The sequence below is a fragment of the Culex quinquefasciatus genome, chromosome 3 (assembly GCF_015732765.1).
Source record: "Culex quinquefasciatus strain JHB chromosome 3, VPISU_Cqui_1.0_pri_paternal, whole genome shotgun sequence".
Classification (NCBI taxonomy): domain Eukaryota; kingdom Metazoa; phylum Arthropoda; class Insecta; order Diptera; family Culicidae; genus Culex; species Culex quinquefasciatus.
The window spans coordinates 189,512,041-189,527,400 of record NC_051863.1 but is presented as its reverse complement, the minus strand read 5'-3'; the positions used below and the strand labels follow the sequence as shown (position 1 = coordinate 189,527,400).

General features: G+C 33.7%; 1 protein-coding gene across 4 annotated transcripts in view; it reads right to left on the bottom strand.

Annotated features, from left to right (window-relative positions):
* LOC6034088 (ecdysone-induced protein 74EF) overlaps positions 1-15,360 on the bottom strand; it is a 340,530-nt gene that overhangs the window by 285,831 nt on the left and 39,339 nt on the right. The window contains exon 1 of one of the 4 annotated variants that reach the window (XM_038264232.1): positions 2,420-2,666. The exons of the other annotated variants lie outside the window; for them this stretch is intronic. The gene's annotated coding sequence lies outside the window, so the exon portion shown is untranslated. Of the gene's footprint in view, positions 1-2,419; positions 2,667-15,360 lie in introns of those variants that run through there. 4 annotated transcript variants of the gene reach the window in all.

Below are 15,360 nucleotides of genomic sequence, written 5' to 3'. Positions count from 1 at the left end.
GATTTTTTTCGGGATATAGCCACCTATAGTATTGTTTTAACTATGTTTAATCAACTCATGATTTTTAAAAATAGTTTCCATGAGTGTCCATTTATGCAAAAATAAATAAATCAGAAAAGTAAATAAAAAACCTATAAATTTGCCTCCATTTTGTAATGATAATATCTCAGAAACTAAGGGGCGTTTGATATCGAAGAAAAAATATGTTTATATGTATTTCTTTTCGAAAAAGTACAATTTAAGGCTAGCATTTCAGAACGGGCAAAATATTTACAACTAAAGAAGAATGAAAATTTTACAAATTATGTCAAAAGCCGATCAAAAAACACAATTAAAAAAATCCTAACGTGGCAGGAAAATGTTTGTCCACACTTCTGTATGGCTTATAAGTGTTGTGCCTTAAAAAACACATCAAAAATAAAACAACGGTTTTCTGGAAATTGATCTTTTTAAAAACAGGAAAAATCACAAATTTGTAAAAAAAATCACCATTTTTTGTATTATTTTTATGAAGAAAACAGATACAGATTTTCGAATATTTTCGAACATTTTTTGTAGAGAAAGCTGCCAAAACTGTATGGAACCTTGAATGGGCAAACCAATGACACAAAATGGCTTTTTTGGTCGTATGAAAATTCTCTCACAAAATTTGACCCAAATAAAAAAATACAAAACAATAAAAATTCCCTGAATCAGTAAAATCGCCTGCTAAGGCTGCTACAAATTTTATTATATTGCTTTCCCCTCGGCTCTGATCGAGGCGGAAGGATTTTTTTTAAATCAAAACTAACATTTCAAAAGGAATGTTTGGCCGAAAATATTGTTTTCGAAATGATCGGAAATTTTCACGAATGTTTCATGTTAAAACATTGTAAATCGGACCATAAGTTGCTGAGATATCGACGTTAGAAAATGGTGGGTTGTTTGGGTAAGACTTAGAAAACATAAATTTTACTGTTTTTAAGTCTTTGGATGGCAATATCTCAGCATCTAAGGGTCGTATCAACTAATATTTTTTCCAAGAGTGGGCAAACATGGGCACTAACTTAAAAAATGAAAATATGCGACTTTTTTCAAAAAAGTAACCTAAAATAGCTTTAACTTGAAAACGGTTTTTATCAAAATTTCTCTAAAGTTCTTTTTTGGTTGCAAACTTGATTTTACATCGAAAAATAAAGTTGAAAATTTTTTGCGACCAATGTATCGATTTCTTGAAAAAATCAGCATTGATTTAAAAATTCATAACTCGGTCAAAGATTGTTTGCACAACCTGGAAATTTCTGAAAAGTTGGCATTTGATGTCCCCTAAAACATATCAAAAAACATAAAAATTAAAAATAGTTCTTTTTTGCAAATCATGTTTATGTGACAAAAAGGGGAAAAAAATCCTTCAAAAGAAACAGATTTTCCAATTGTCATGCATCCTTTTTTATGGACAGCTACCAAATTTGCAAGGAAAATTATTTATATGGACAAACTAATGGTGCAAAATGGTTTCTTTGGACTTTCGCACAATACAAGTTTCAGCCGGATTAAAAAATACAAAAATCAAAATTAAAAAAAAAGACCGATTTCGTAGAGAATTGCTCATACTGCTACAAAAGAAAGTTGCTTGTTCACTTTTACTTGAGCTATTTAGAACTTTGAAGTAGTCAAAAACACTTTATTAAAGCCGTATCTGCCTTAGTCTAAGTAAATTTTACAATAGATTTTAATTTTTTTTCCAATGAGAATTTCAATTTCAAGTTTTTTTTTGCTTCCCGATTGTTTGGCCTAATTTTGAAGAAAATGGACAAAAAATAGAAATGCAATTTTAAATGAAGCAGAGATTGTTTAAAATAATACCTTTAGAACATGAACATTGAAAAACGCCATCAATCTGTTGCAAGTATGTTACCTGCAATAAGAAAAGAGAGAAACAGATTAGTTAGGAAAATAAATTTTTGCAATTCCGTAGTGAAACTATTTACTTTTCCTGTCATTCTTGAACGACGAAATAGCCTACTTTTCTGGACCAATAATAACAGAATCAAATAGCAACACTTTTCAAAATAAATGCTGAAAAGTTCTACTTTTCAGCACTCAAATGGGTGCTGAAAAGTTGAACTTTTCAGCACTTGTTTCGAAAAGTAACACTTTTCAACATTTTTTTGATTTAAAAGATTTATTGACAAAATACTTGAAAATTTGACATAAAATTTCACTCAGTGTGTGTTTTTTGAATTGCAAAAAATGTTGTATGGAACTCGTAATGGTAATGATTTTATGTGTCAAAGGTTTCAGGAATGAATCAAAGTTGTAATAAAAATACACAAAAACTACGTTGTTCATTTACATAATATTGAGATATAAAGCATCCCATTACGTCACGTCAGCGCCATCGATCACTTGATGAACAACTGCACAATCGTATTACTACCTTTCGTAAAACTCTCCACCTCCGTGATTATGCTCCATCACGGTATGCGCTCATGATTTGTGTCGGACCTGAATTTCATGGTCAAGCGCCCGCTCGGCGCAGATCTTGAAAGGTCCTTAAAAGGTAGCACACAAACACACACACACACACCCGACGACCCGTCTGGGGGACGACTTGGACGACGCGATCGTCAACCAGCCAACACCTTAATTGCCAAACAAGGCGCGAGATATTCGCAGCACGACAGAGACTGGAACTTGGCGCGTAAAACAGCAGTCTGACGAATCAATCTGGGCGATGCTTCCAGCGGGTCGTATCTGAACGTTGTTGATCTCGCAAAATCGTCGTTACGCCCTTTGCGAAGCCCTCGCGAGCTGTTTTCACTTTATCACGGATCGCGTCATTGCGGTGGCTGCAATTGCAGAAGGGCGAACAAATTCAAGCTGATTGTGGTTCGTGGTCGTCGTCGTCTGGCGCTTTTGTCCAGCTGTCAAGGCCTCAGACGGCGATCGGGTCTGCGGGACATGTGTTCTTGTCTTGTTATCCGGTATTGTAACACTCGATGTTCGCACACTCTCTGGACAGGCCGCGTACGAGTCCTTATCGCGCGAGTTATTCACAGCAGGGTGACCGGGAGGACGATTCCGCCGGTCACCCTACCCGTTGAACCTTGTCCGCCGACTTGACCGGTTGAAGGCACCATTATCATCATCGCGCTGCTGCTGGGAAGAAACTTGCGCGAAAGTGGCCGGTAATCGACTTTCACGCCGCGGCATTGGGGCCGCGTTGGCTGTGACCACGGTCAACAACATCTCCGAGGAAGCACGGAGGAACGACGACGACGACGAGCTTGTTGAGTAATACTGCGGAGTCAATCAGCGATATGAGTTTGGATGATTAATTTTGTGCTGGGCGGAGTTATTGATTTTCAGGGTTTTTTGAGGCGCAGATCTAAAGCAGAACTTGAATCAGTATTTTATTCAAGTTCGTTGAAAATGTTTCATGAATCCTAAGGTGGTGAAAACTTGATGAGGTTTTCTTATTGAAGTATTATGTAAATGTATTACAAGCGAGAAATTGTGCTTTGGTGACAATTTATCGTTTTCCCAGGAGAAATCAGCTTTAATGCGATTGGGCCCAAGACAAGCCTTCATTTAGTCAGTCATGTCTAGGCAACATGACCAAGTACATCTACCTAACGATTTGGGCATCAACTTGGACAGTGAAAGTCCACAGTTTTTGTCAATTTGCTGACTGTTCAATACCTACTGCTCCCGCTTCAACCTGCTCGATAGAAGAATTCAAAATACAAGAAACCTACTTTCCACTGCAGCAACCTAATCCAGCCATAGAAGATCCTGCCCACCTGTTCAACACGATCTACGACCATCAGGAGAACGGTTGCATCGAGGTTATCTTTGGCGTTTCGAGCAACAATTCCCAGGGATTCGACTACTGGATGGTCGTTCGGTGCCGTACGAAAATCTTAGCCAGTGTACAGTTGATGTTTCGAGTGCACCTTGAACAAGGATCAATCACCTGTCTACAGCGGAACAACGGATGTCAGTGGATGGCAAATCATTGCAAAGTCTTTGCTCGCGAGCGGCTGAGACTAAATTTTAAACATAATAGAACTCAGCTCCTGCTGGAGGATCTTTCTGGTCAGGGAAAGTTGATAGCTTCGTTGTTGTTACACCGGCATGGCAATCAACGAAATTACACCTGCAACTGTTCAAGATTGTCCAAACTTAACGTCAAGCTTAACTTGTGCATCAGGAGAGGGTTTCTCGTAAAGCCGAAGAAAACAATTAAAAGAAGGTTAACTTTCGGAGTTGTGCTGGTCACTGTATCGATTGGATATTATCTACTACTCGTGCTTGGTTACCAGTGGTCAATTTCTAGTTAGTGTTAGTTGTCCCAGGCGATTAATATCCGGTAATCGTTACTTCTGCTGACACATAACATAAAAGCCACATAGTAAAAGTGTTCAATTGATCTAGTTTGGTTGTGGTTTGTGCTGTTTTTTCAGGTCCATTCACTCTGATAAAAAAACTAATTTATGTTAAACCGATAGTTGTTGTTTCCGTTTCCACACAAATTATCATGCCTGTTTTATACAGTGGACTCTCTCGTTATCGATATTGAAGGGACCGTCGAGAGAGGGAGTTATCAAATTATAGAACGGAAAATCAAAGCAATCTTCTTGAAGGGACTGAAAATTTTATTGACAGCTGGAGCAATATTGATATCGAGAAGATCGACAGCCAGAGAGTCCACTGTACTAAGATATCCGAAATAAGCTTACCATACACGCCGAAAATGATCCGGAGTAAAACTTCAACGAATTCTTGCTTGTTTTTCAAGCCTTGGAGTTCAAACAGAACACCCAGATAAATCATGTAAGATAACATTCCGCAAACTCACACAGCAGTTGCCCCGAACCCCCTTCAATTTCCGCGAAACTTTGCGCTAATGGGTAATTTTGATTCCCGATCACGAACCCGAGGTTTCTTTTGACGGTGGGATGGCACGACCCTGTTCATTTTTCTGTGTGTTTTTTGTTACTACACAGCAAAAAAAGTTGAATTTTGGAAGGTTGAAATTTGGTTGGTTGAATGTTACCTCTTTTTTGAGTAATATTACATAAAAAAATGTGTAAAAATGATGAATATTCACCAAAAACTGATAAAAATTAACCAGTTTCTGATGAATATTAGGAAAAAAAATGACACAAAATCTGTCAATATTTGCTGATGGATATTACCATTATTTTTTTCTGGTTTAGACACGACTCGTATAGCTTGAGACCGGTCCAAATCAGGTCCCAGTATCGAACAGGTTCTAATAAAAATAATGAAGAGATAGAAATTTCATGTCAAAATACTTTTTTAAGGGGTTACATACATGTAGAAAATTACAAAATTTCATTTTTCAGAAAATGTTTTAAATACACTTAAAAGGTGATTTTCAATCACTCCTGAAAGTTTCATGAAGATATTTCATGATTTAACTGAGTTAGAGACGATTTAAGCTCAGAATTTTGCCATGCGCAAAGCAAACTGTCTAACTTTCTCTGAACACCAAAGGGCTTTTGTTAATTTGATTTGGTTAACCGCGGTGGATTTTCTTGAAATAATTCGAACTGTCAAAAATCCACCAAAACATCTACCACATTGATCACACAAAAAAACTGTGGTAGAAAAGTATCCACCGGTAGATCCTTTGGTGGATTTTTGACAGTTCGAATTATTTCAAGAAAATCCACCGCGGTTAACCAAATCAAATTAGCAAAAGCCCTCAAGTTGATTTACGGGTGCCACGATATCTCGAGATGGGACGGACCAAATTGACTGAAATTTTGGGTGAAGACTCTTAAGACATATTCCGTGTGCATGACGAAGCCCGATTTTGAAATTTTCAATTTAAAAAAAAAATACAAAAATCTAAAACTTTCGATTTTTCATATGAAACAGAAAAAAATATATTAATCTTTTTTTTAAATAAAATTTTTGAAAATCGGCCTTCGTCATGCACACAGGACCGGTTTAACGAGTCTTCTCCAAAATTTTGAGCCGATTTGGTCGAAGCAATGTTGAGATATCGTGGCACCCGTTTTTTGAAACTGTTAACTTCAAATAGCTATATCTCGCCTATGATGCAACCAAATGTCTTCAAATTAGTTTTGTCAATAGATGATAATGTATATTTTAATGCCCTAAAAAGGGATTTTGAAAAAAAAAATAAGTTTGTGCTCAAACCAACCTCTGACATTTTTGCTGATTTACATGTATGAAACCCCTTAATTTAACGTCAAAAATAAAAAAAAACGTGTTTCAACCAAAAAGCTATAACATCATCCTAAATCGGTGTTTCAATTGAAAAAATCGAGATTTATGTCATTTTATGGAAAGAAAAATCATGTTCGTTTAGAATCTGCAACAACCCAAAAATTATTTTTTGTTTCACACGTAGACCGAATCTTTGTATAATAGTGGCCCTTTGGACGATTGTTGTGTTGGCGCTGAAAAAATGTCAAAAATCTAGTTCGTAACATTCTAACAAAGTGATCTTTCTAAGTTACTCAAAATTGTCTCAAAACTACGTATCTTCGAAAAAAAAACACCAAAAATTTCAGTTGGGTAACAAATGATTGGAATCTTTTGAAACATTTCGAAACATTCGAATTTTGAAACTTTGAAATTTTAAATATTTTTCAAGAAAATACGTAATTTTGAGAAAATTTTGAGAATTTTAAAAAAAATGTAAAAGCTTTTGAAATTTATTAAAGTACCTCGATCATTTGATATCCATATTGCGACAAACTGAAATTTTTAGCATTTTGTCAAAAATACGTAGTTTTGTGAAAAAATTGGGTTTTTTCAATAAGTTGTATTACAAATTTCAAAATGAATTATAAAATCCCGATCGTTGGATATCATATCATGAAAAAACTGAAATATTGAGTTTTTTTTTTCAAAAATTTGCAATTTCGTGAATTTTTTTAGTATTTTCAAAAAAAATGATACTATATTCCAATATTGTAAAAAAAACTGAAATTTTCAGTATTTTTCAAAAGTACGTAATTTTGTGAAATTATCAGTATATTCAAAAATGATGTTATAATATTCGAAATGTATAAAAAAAAATCCGATCATTTGATAACCATTTTGTGAATAAATGAAATTTTGAGTATTTTTTTAAAACATTTGAAAATATGAGTATTTTCAAAAAAATGTGCTATAACTTTCGAAATGTATGAAAGAATATCGATCGTTTGATACCCAGATTGTAAAACACTAAAATTTAAAGTATTTTTTTTTTCAAAAAAAAACGTGGTTTTGTGAAAAATTTTGATATTCTTAAAAAATTATTACATTCGAAATGTATGATTAATCCCGGTCATTTGATACCCATGTACAATAACAATAATTTTGAGTATTTTTTCGAGAAACATTGCATTTTCAAAATACAGGAAAAATACGTATTTTTGAGAAAATTTTCATGTAATTATAAGAGCAATCGATAGCTGAGCAATTCTCTGAGATTTCGGTCATTCGATTTTTTTTTGTATTTTTTAATCCGGCTGAAACTTTTTTGGTGCCTTCGGTATGCCCAAAGAAGCCATTTTGCATCATTAGTTTGTCCATATAATTTTCCATACAAATTTGGCAGCAGTCCATACAAAAAATATATGTGAAAATTCAAAATTCTGTATCTTTTGATGGAATTTTCTGATCGATTTGGTGTCTTGGGCAAAGTTGTAGGTATGGATATGGACTACACTGAAAAAATGATACACGGTAAAAAAATTTTTGGTGATTTTTAATTTCACTTTTTGTCACTAAAACTTTATTTGTAAAAAACACTATTTTTAATTTTTTTTTTATTTTTTGATATGTTTTAGAGGACATAAAATGCCAACTTTTCAGAAATTTCCAGAATGGGCAAAAAATCTTTGACCAAGTTATGATTTTTTGAATCAATACAGATTTTTTCAAAAAATCGAAATGTTGGTCGCAAAATTTTTTCAACTTCATTTTTCGATGTAAAATGGAATTTGCAATCAAAAAGTACTTTAGTGAATTTTTGATAAAGTGCACCGTTTTCAAGTTATAGCCATTTTTAGGTAACTTTTTTGAAAATGTCGCAGTTTTTAATTTTTTAAAATTGGTGCCCATGTTTGCCTACCTTTGAAAAAAATATTTTTGAAAAGCTGAGAAAATTCTCTATATTTTGCTTATTCGGACTTTGTTGATACGACCCTCAGTTGCTGAGATGTTGCCATGCAAAGGTTAAAAAACAGGATAATTGATGTTTTCTAAGTCTCACCCAAACAACCCAACATTTTCTAATGTCGATATCTCAGCAAATAATGGTCCGATGTGTAATGTCAAAATATGAAACATTCGTGAAATTTTCCGATGTTTTCGAAAACAATCTTTAATTTTTTTTAAATTCAGACCAACAATTCAAAAGGGAGTAATATTAAATATTTGGCCTTTTGGAAATGATAGAAATGCTGGCCCATTACCAAATTTGAAACATATCAATATAGAAGCTTAAACAAGTTTCTTAAGTCACTTTCAACCAAGTTTACAATATTCGGCCTTGAAAAACTTTGCAAATTTTAGCATTTCGATATTTTTTTAATAATAATTTGTAACTTATTAGAATGTATGTAAAAATCTCTATTTTTTGCACATTTTTTTAAAGTATTACTCATTTTCACGTGGGCACCACGCACCTCCACTCCCCAATCCAGTGCGTGCTGCATCATGTGACGTGTGTTTTGACACTTTCTGGCCCAACAACAGTACTGACTGCGGCATCTAAGCCAAAATTATTCGACCAACAGAAGAAGAACATGCCAAAGAGGAAGAATCATCGTGGCCGCCACCACCTCCGACCAGTCTCAATGGGTTTGACATTGGCGCTTGATTTTCAACACTTTAGCACGACGATTACGCTGTGTGTGTGTTTGAGTGTAGCGGTGACGGGTTAAGTTGTGTGAGTATTTCTCGCACTTTTTTTGATTTTATTTTCAAATATGCGTTTTCAACCTCCGTTCTCTCCGTCTCGCGAATGTCTGCCAGACGGATTTACCTTTCCGCCACATTCGTCACCAACACAAACAAACACTCCAATCGACCAGCATTATTAGGGTGGATGTCAATGTTAAGCGTGTTACCTCATTGTGAGAGGAGGTGATGGTGGCGGCAATAGTTTGGTGAGGTAATTTAGCATGTTGAACCCCCCCTTCCTTTCCCCTTCGTGCCCTGCGCTCTTTTATTGGCACGCACTTGTTTGGACATGTTTGGGCGCGCGCGCTGTTACAACTAATTGACATGTTGCGGGCGATCTCTTTTTTTGTTTTGTTTGGTACGATGTGATAATTATGCTTTATTGTGGCATAATATTAATTGTCGCTGTTTTATAAGTTGACGCCTTCACAGTTTTGACCTTTGTGATAAGTTTCAAAATAATAAAACATTTAAAAAATAAAAAAATAGAATACTCCAAGCTAACTTCCTCACACGCAAACGAGCTTTCAATCTAACCTAATTTCGTACACTTGCACAGTTTATTGAAGATCATAAAAAAAAATCATGCCGATAAATTACCTTCATCGGTGTGCTTGAGTATGTGTGAGAGAACGCTCGAGCCGGGCCCGTACCGACATCTCTACAAACCCAAAAAGTGCGTACGAAAAAAAAACTAAGAGTGCGCGCGAAATTGGCACACGCATTTGAATAACACACGTTCACGCACTCGTTCGAGTTTGGGGTCTGTTTGTCTGTATGGACCTGATTTTTGAAGCTTCATCGTCGAGCCGGTGGAGATTGTGGTGTGGTCAATTGGGATGGTAAGTGGCGTCTTCATGGCGTTAATGTGGAGAAACTTTCTTATCACGCACACAGCAAGATTTTATTTTTCAGCAAATCATTCTGGTTGTACCGATCATTTTGTCTAAACATTTCAATTCCAGCAAAACAATGTAAAAATGCCAAAGACGAAGTGTTAACAAACAGTCTATCTTGCTCGTTCCTCGTGGACAGAATACACCAATGTTATTCTTACATTATTGGATTCTTTTGTCAACTTTTCCCCAGAGCAATGATATAGAACTTAAAGACATCACCGTAAAACATAATCCTGCAAATCGACCTTTCTTTGTTTTTAATGATTAAAGGTGCACATCAACCAAATTTTCTTGGAATATTTCGACCTTTTTGCATCATTAGTTTTCAATACAAGTCTCCATACAATTTTGCAGAATGTGTCTTCGGCAAAGTTGTAGTTTAATTTAGCGACGAAGGCGATAACATATTTTTTTTTTCAACAAAATTGAAAATTTCAATGGAAATAGAAGTCTAATCAACTGAAAACAGTCTAAAATTCCCAATTCTGCATTGATAATCATATTTAGTATGTTTGGGCTTGTCAAAAAATATTTTGAACATCGCTGCAAAAACTTTTGCCCGCAAAAATAAAATTTTCGTCAAAACGTAGAAATTTCAGAATCTGATGATTGCAAAACAACTGGACAGATGACTAATGAATTTTAAACACTTTTTCATTCAAATGTTGAAACCTTGGCCTGTAATTTAAATTTTTTAACTTTTTTTTTGTCCCACCCTTGACTTTGGTCAGGGACATAAATTTAAAAAAAAAACTAAAATTCTATAGATTTTTGCATTAACTCAAAATTGTTCTAAACGCAGGAGAATGCATTTTAAATTGATTTCAGTTGATTGCACTTCTGCCGATTTTGAAAGGGGAGGGTGTGACAAAAGCTTTAAATAAAATTTGTACCAGCCACGATTAATGCTAACCCGAGCAGACGGAAATAACTTGGGATTAACATTTTTTGATATTTGAAAATACTAGGCCAATAACATCTTGTGTTATTCATAACAAGATTTGTTATTCGCCGTTATGATTTTTTTTGTTAATGGATTGTTATTGTAATAACAGACTAATAACATTTTGAGTTTTTCTTCGAACACAAGGGTTTCCAGCAAGGCCTCAGACTGGCAAGTAATTAATGATTACTTTGATTTTTAGCTGGTAATTAGGTAATTCTTTAATTACTTGGTAATTCATGGTAATTAGAGTAATTTAAAGTAATTAATTGGTAATTAAAGTAATTTTTGAGTAATTAAAGTTATAGATTTTTTTTAAATTGTACTTCTTAATCGAAACTATTTACTTTATATATATATAATCTATTATAACAGTATTTTATTAATTTCAAATAAGAGTTAAACACAAATATTAAAAATACTGGTTTTGTATTTAGAAGGCCTTATTCACCATAGTTCTCTCCTAAAACTTTCCTAAAATTTATATTTATCATGTTGATAATCGAAGCTGATTAACAACAAATGGCAACGCCATGATATTTTACCCAGTGAAAAATGTTTTGTGCATCCAAAATTTATTCATTTTAATTAAGTAATTATAAAAATAAGTTTTTTTTATGTTTTTGCAAGAGCTACATTAGACTTGATAAATTTTTTATGCTTTTTATTTGATGTTTATGTGGATCAAATATTTAAAACCAAAGTTTACATAATTATCATTGATAGAAACAAAGTTTTCAAGTGATAACCATTTAAAATTCAATAAAAATAAAAATATTTTTTTTTTAATATTTTTTCATAATCTGCAGAAATTGACAGTCCTGTAATATCTCTCTTTTAAGAGCTAAGCTATTTTCCCGACAAATTTCCTAATATTTTTGAGACAAATGTTTCAATCTAAAAAATTAAACTCAGTGAAACTAAAATCGACTAATATTCCGATGCTGAAATTAAATCCAATGTAAATGTCACATTTCACATTATCCGTATTTTTAGTTACAGATTTTTTTAATTTGCTTGAGAAAAAAAACATACAAAGTAATGTCAAACCAATGTTTGAAAAACATTTTGAAACTAAACGTTATTTTGATAAATTTCACAATTTTCATGAAAAGCTGCTGCAAATATTTGTCAAAGTTTATGTTTGGTTCGAAAAATCAAGGAGCCTTTTTTCAAACAACTTTCATATTTTAATGGCATTCGGCTTGCAATAAACTGAAAATTATTTTAAATTATTTATTAATTAAAAACGTAAAACAGTACAGTATTTTTTTGCTTTTATGACAAACACGACTTCAAAAACGTAAGTCAACTTAAATAATCTTCTTTTGCAATTGATTGATAAGGGTTCGGTTGATTGAAACGTGAAACATAATAGAATTTCGAATCAGATAATGATCATGTTAAATTGGCAATAATACAATCATTAATGTTCATATCAATTGAGCTACTTATTTTTTACCTGAAAATGGTATAATTAAATACTTATGTCAATTTTATAAAAAAATAAAACAATTCCAAATTTCATACCAATTAACTCGCTGTAGGATATTATGTAAACATCACCCAAAGTTTCAGCGCCCTCTAGTGGGGGGCATTTTTGACGTTCGACCGCTTATAGCTATTTTCAATAAAAATTATACGCGAAACTCACAATATCCAGATAGGTACAAAAAAATAGCATAATTTTTGAAATAATTTAGTTTAGAATCGTAGAAATGAATACTTGAATTTAAATTAAATGTATTTCATCGTAGTGAAAAGAAATTAAGTAATTTATGTAATTAATCATTTTGGACCAGTAATTTGAGTAATTAATTGGCAGACTGGCAAGTAATAAACGCTTCTGGAAACCCTTGTTCGAACAAATCTTTGTTATTATTTTTTGTTATTTTAACAACTAATCCGATCATCGCAATAACGGTTGGAGGTATTCTTCCATAGCAAAAAATGTTATTCCCAAGTTGTTTTGGCTCTCAACCAATATCAGACAAATAACAAATTTTGTTATTATAACATAAACTATTATTACACTACATAACACTTTTTGTTGTTTTAACATTCCAACGCCCAAGGCTTTAAAAAAGTTGGAACGGTAACTTCAACTATATGGTTCTCGAGCAAAACTCAACCAATCAAGATTATTCTTCTTTCCAGTGATTTGTTAGGATGTCTAGATGATTCTAGAACTATGCAGAACTGAATTTGATCAATTCTGTAATTTTTGCGATTAAAAACATCGTTCCAACTTTTTTTTTCACGTGTAAAAAAAAATTCGCCGAAAATTCCGCGGAGGCTGTCGTTTTAAAAAAGGTGGAACGATGCTTTCGGTCGCAGAAATTACAGATTTGATCAAATTAAGTTCTGCAAAGTTCTAGAATTATCTAGACATTCTTAAAAATCACTGGAAACAAGAATCGTCCCGATTGGTTGAGTAATGCCCGAGAACCAGCGAGTTGAAGTTACCGTTCCAACTTTTTTGGGAGGCTTGGGCGTCCGTGTAAGTTGGACATGCGTTGGGCCTTCCAGTGTTAACAGTATTTGTTATTGAAATGGCATGAATATTGTTATTACCGTCTGCCCGGGAAAAATTTAAATTTTCATTGAAATAACTGGTACAGTTTATTAAAAAATATTCAAAAACAAAGCAATTCATAACGTTTATTTTTGTATTTTTATAAAACTAGTTTTTTTACGTTTTTTTTTTCAAATTTTGAATTTTATTACCACAGTTCAAAAAAATACCTTAAACCAGAGAAAAAAAATAATATTTTTATAAATTCATTGAAATTTTACAAATCAAGGCAATAGCATGTATTGTTTTAAATATTGTGTGAGCTGTGGTTTTAACATTCGAATGCAAAAAATTTTGTAATGCATTATACAGCAGTACAGTTGTTACATTTTCATAATATTAAAGTACTGATGAAAAAAAAGTCTGCAATAGTGTACATAATTTCCACGAAATTCATTTTTTTTTGAAACAGGTCCAAACGTGCTGAATGCAATTCTGGAGTTTTTACGAAAAGGTTCAATAAACCAAATTTTCAGTTTTTTTTCTTTTTAGGTGTTTTTGAAACCGCCTTGAGTCAGGGGTATTAAAAAACATCCCAAAAGCAAAAACTGAAAAATTGATTTATTGAACTTTAAAAAAAAACTCCAGAATTAACAAAGTGAGATGCATGCATTTTAAGTTGAAGGTGACATAAGTTTTGAAAAATATTTGCAACGGCCTAAGCTAATAATAGTAAACAATATTAAAATCATTTATTTACCGTTGTACAAAATACATCTCCAAACCAAACTGAGCCACCTAAAACATTTTTCTTTTTTTCTTTTTTTTGCATGTTTTCGTCATTATTTTGTGTTATTGAAAAAAAAAACTGATCTTTGACAATAGCAGAACTTGGACTCTTCTAGTTACTTCCATCTGCTCGGGTCATGTTAAGAATCGAGTGCATTCCGTGATTGCTAAACGTTCATGACTTATAAAGAGTATAATTCTCATGTTGAGCAAGGTGTATTAATAGTGTGTACTGCGCGCAAAGAAACTATTGATTTCATAATTTAACAATAATTTCAATGCTCCAACTTATGTTGAACCGTCTTCAGTCATTTACGTTTGAGCAAGATGTCGGTATACTTGGTAATCCTCATCGCTTGGAAAGTGTTCCCGCCTGTCAACGGATTTTGTCAAATCGGTGATTGCTCAATTTCGGACGAGTCGGAATGTTCGTGGGCTGAGCTCGCGGAAAATAACTACTATGTTGCAGTGGAACAGAACATGCCTCGCATTACCGATCCCGATCACTTGTTTAACATTCTGTACAACCCGTCGGAGAGGAACTGCGCGCGAATTCATTTTTTAAAATTGCAGGTCAAGCATGTTGAGTTTAATATTTTCTGCTGTTCAAACATGATTACAAGGATATTTTTAATTTTTTTGATAAAACTTCGCCAATCTAGCAATGATTCAATTTCATGTTTCAAACGTGCTGAAGTTTCAGAAAACCTAGGAAAAAGGTGTGATTATTTTGCTCATGAGCAGTTAAGGTTGACATTCATCGAAAATTATGACCAGCTGCTTATAGAGGATTTGTCCAATAAGGTGCCCAAAGGTACGAGCTTGATACTGCGCAAAATTGGGGATAAACTTGACAGAAGCTGTGTTTGCCACGATTTGGAATCATACTGGAGTGCAAAATATGAATGCATAAGTAATTAAACATATTATACCCACCTCAGAATATATGTAAATTTACATCTTTTTATGTGTAACATTGATAAAAATTTAAAATTTCCTCAAACTTTGCGACAGATAACCGGCCTGAATGTCAGTCCATTTGTCGCCACCCTTGCAAGCACCGAACAACGTACGATTACGGTCATAAGCTTGATGAATGAAAAATTTCGCTCCTCAATGGGATTAGCCTTGACCTAGATTTCGTCGTTCTTTGGTGATTTGTGTACGATAGGGAGGGATCGCACACTCTGAAAATTAACACACACACACACTTCCGAATTTGCGAGTTGTGATTTGGTGAGGCTCGCGGGACTTGATAAGAGTGTGGGTTGTGT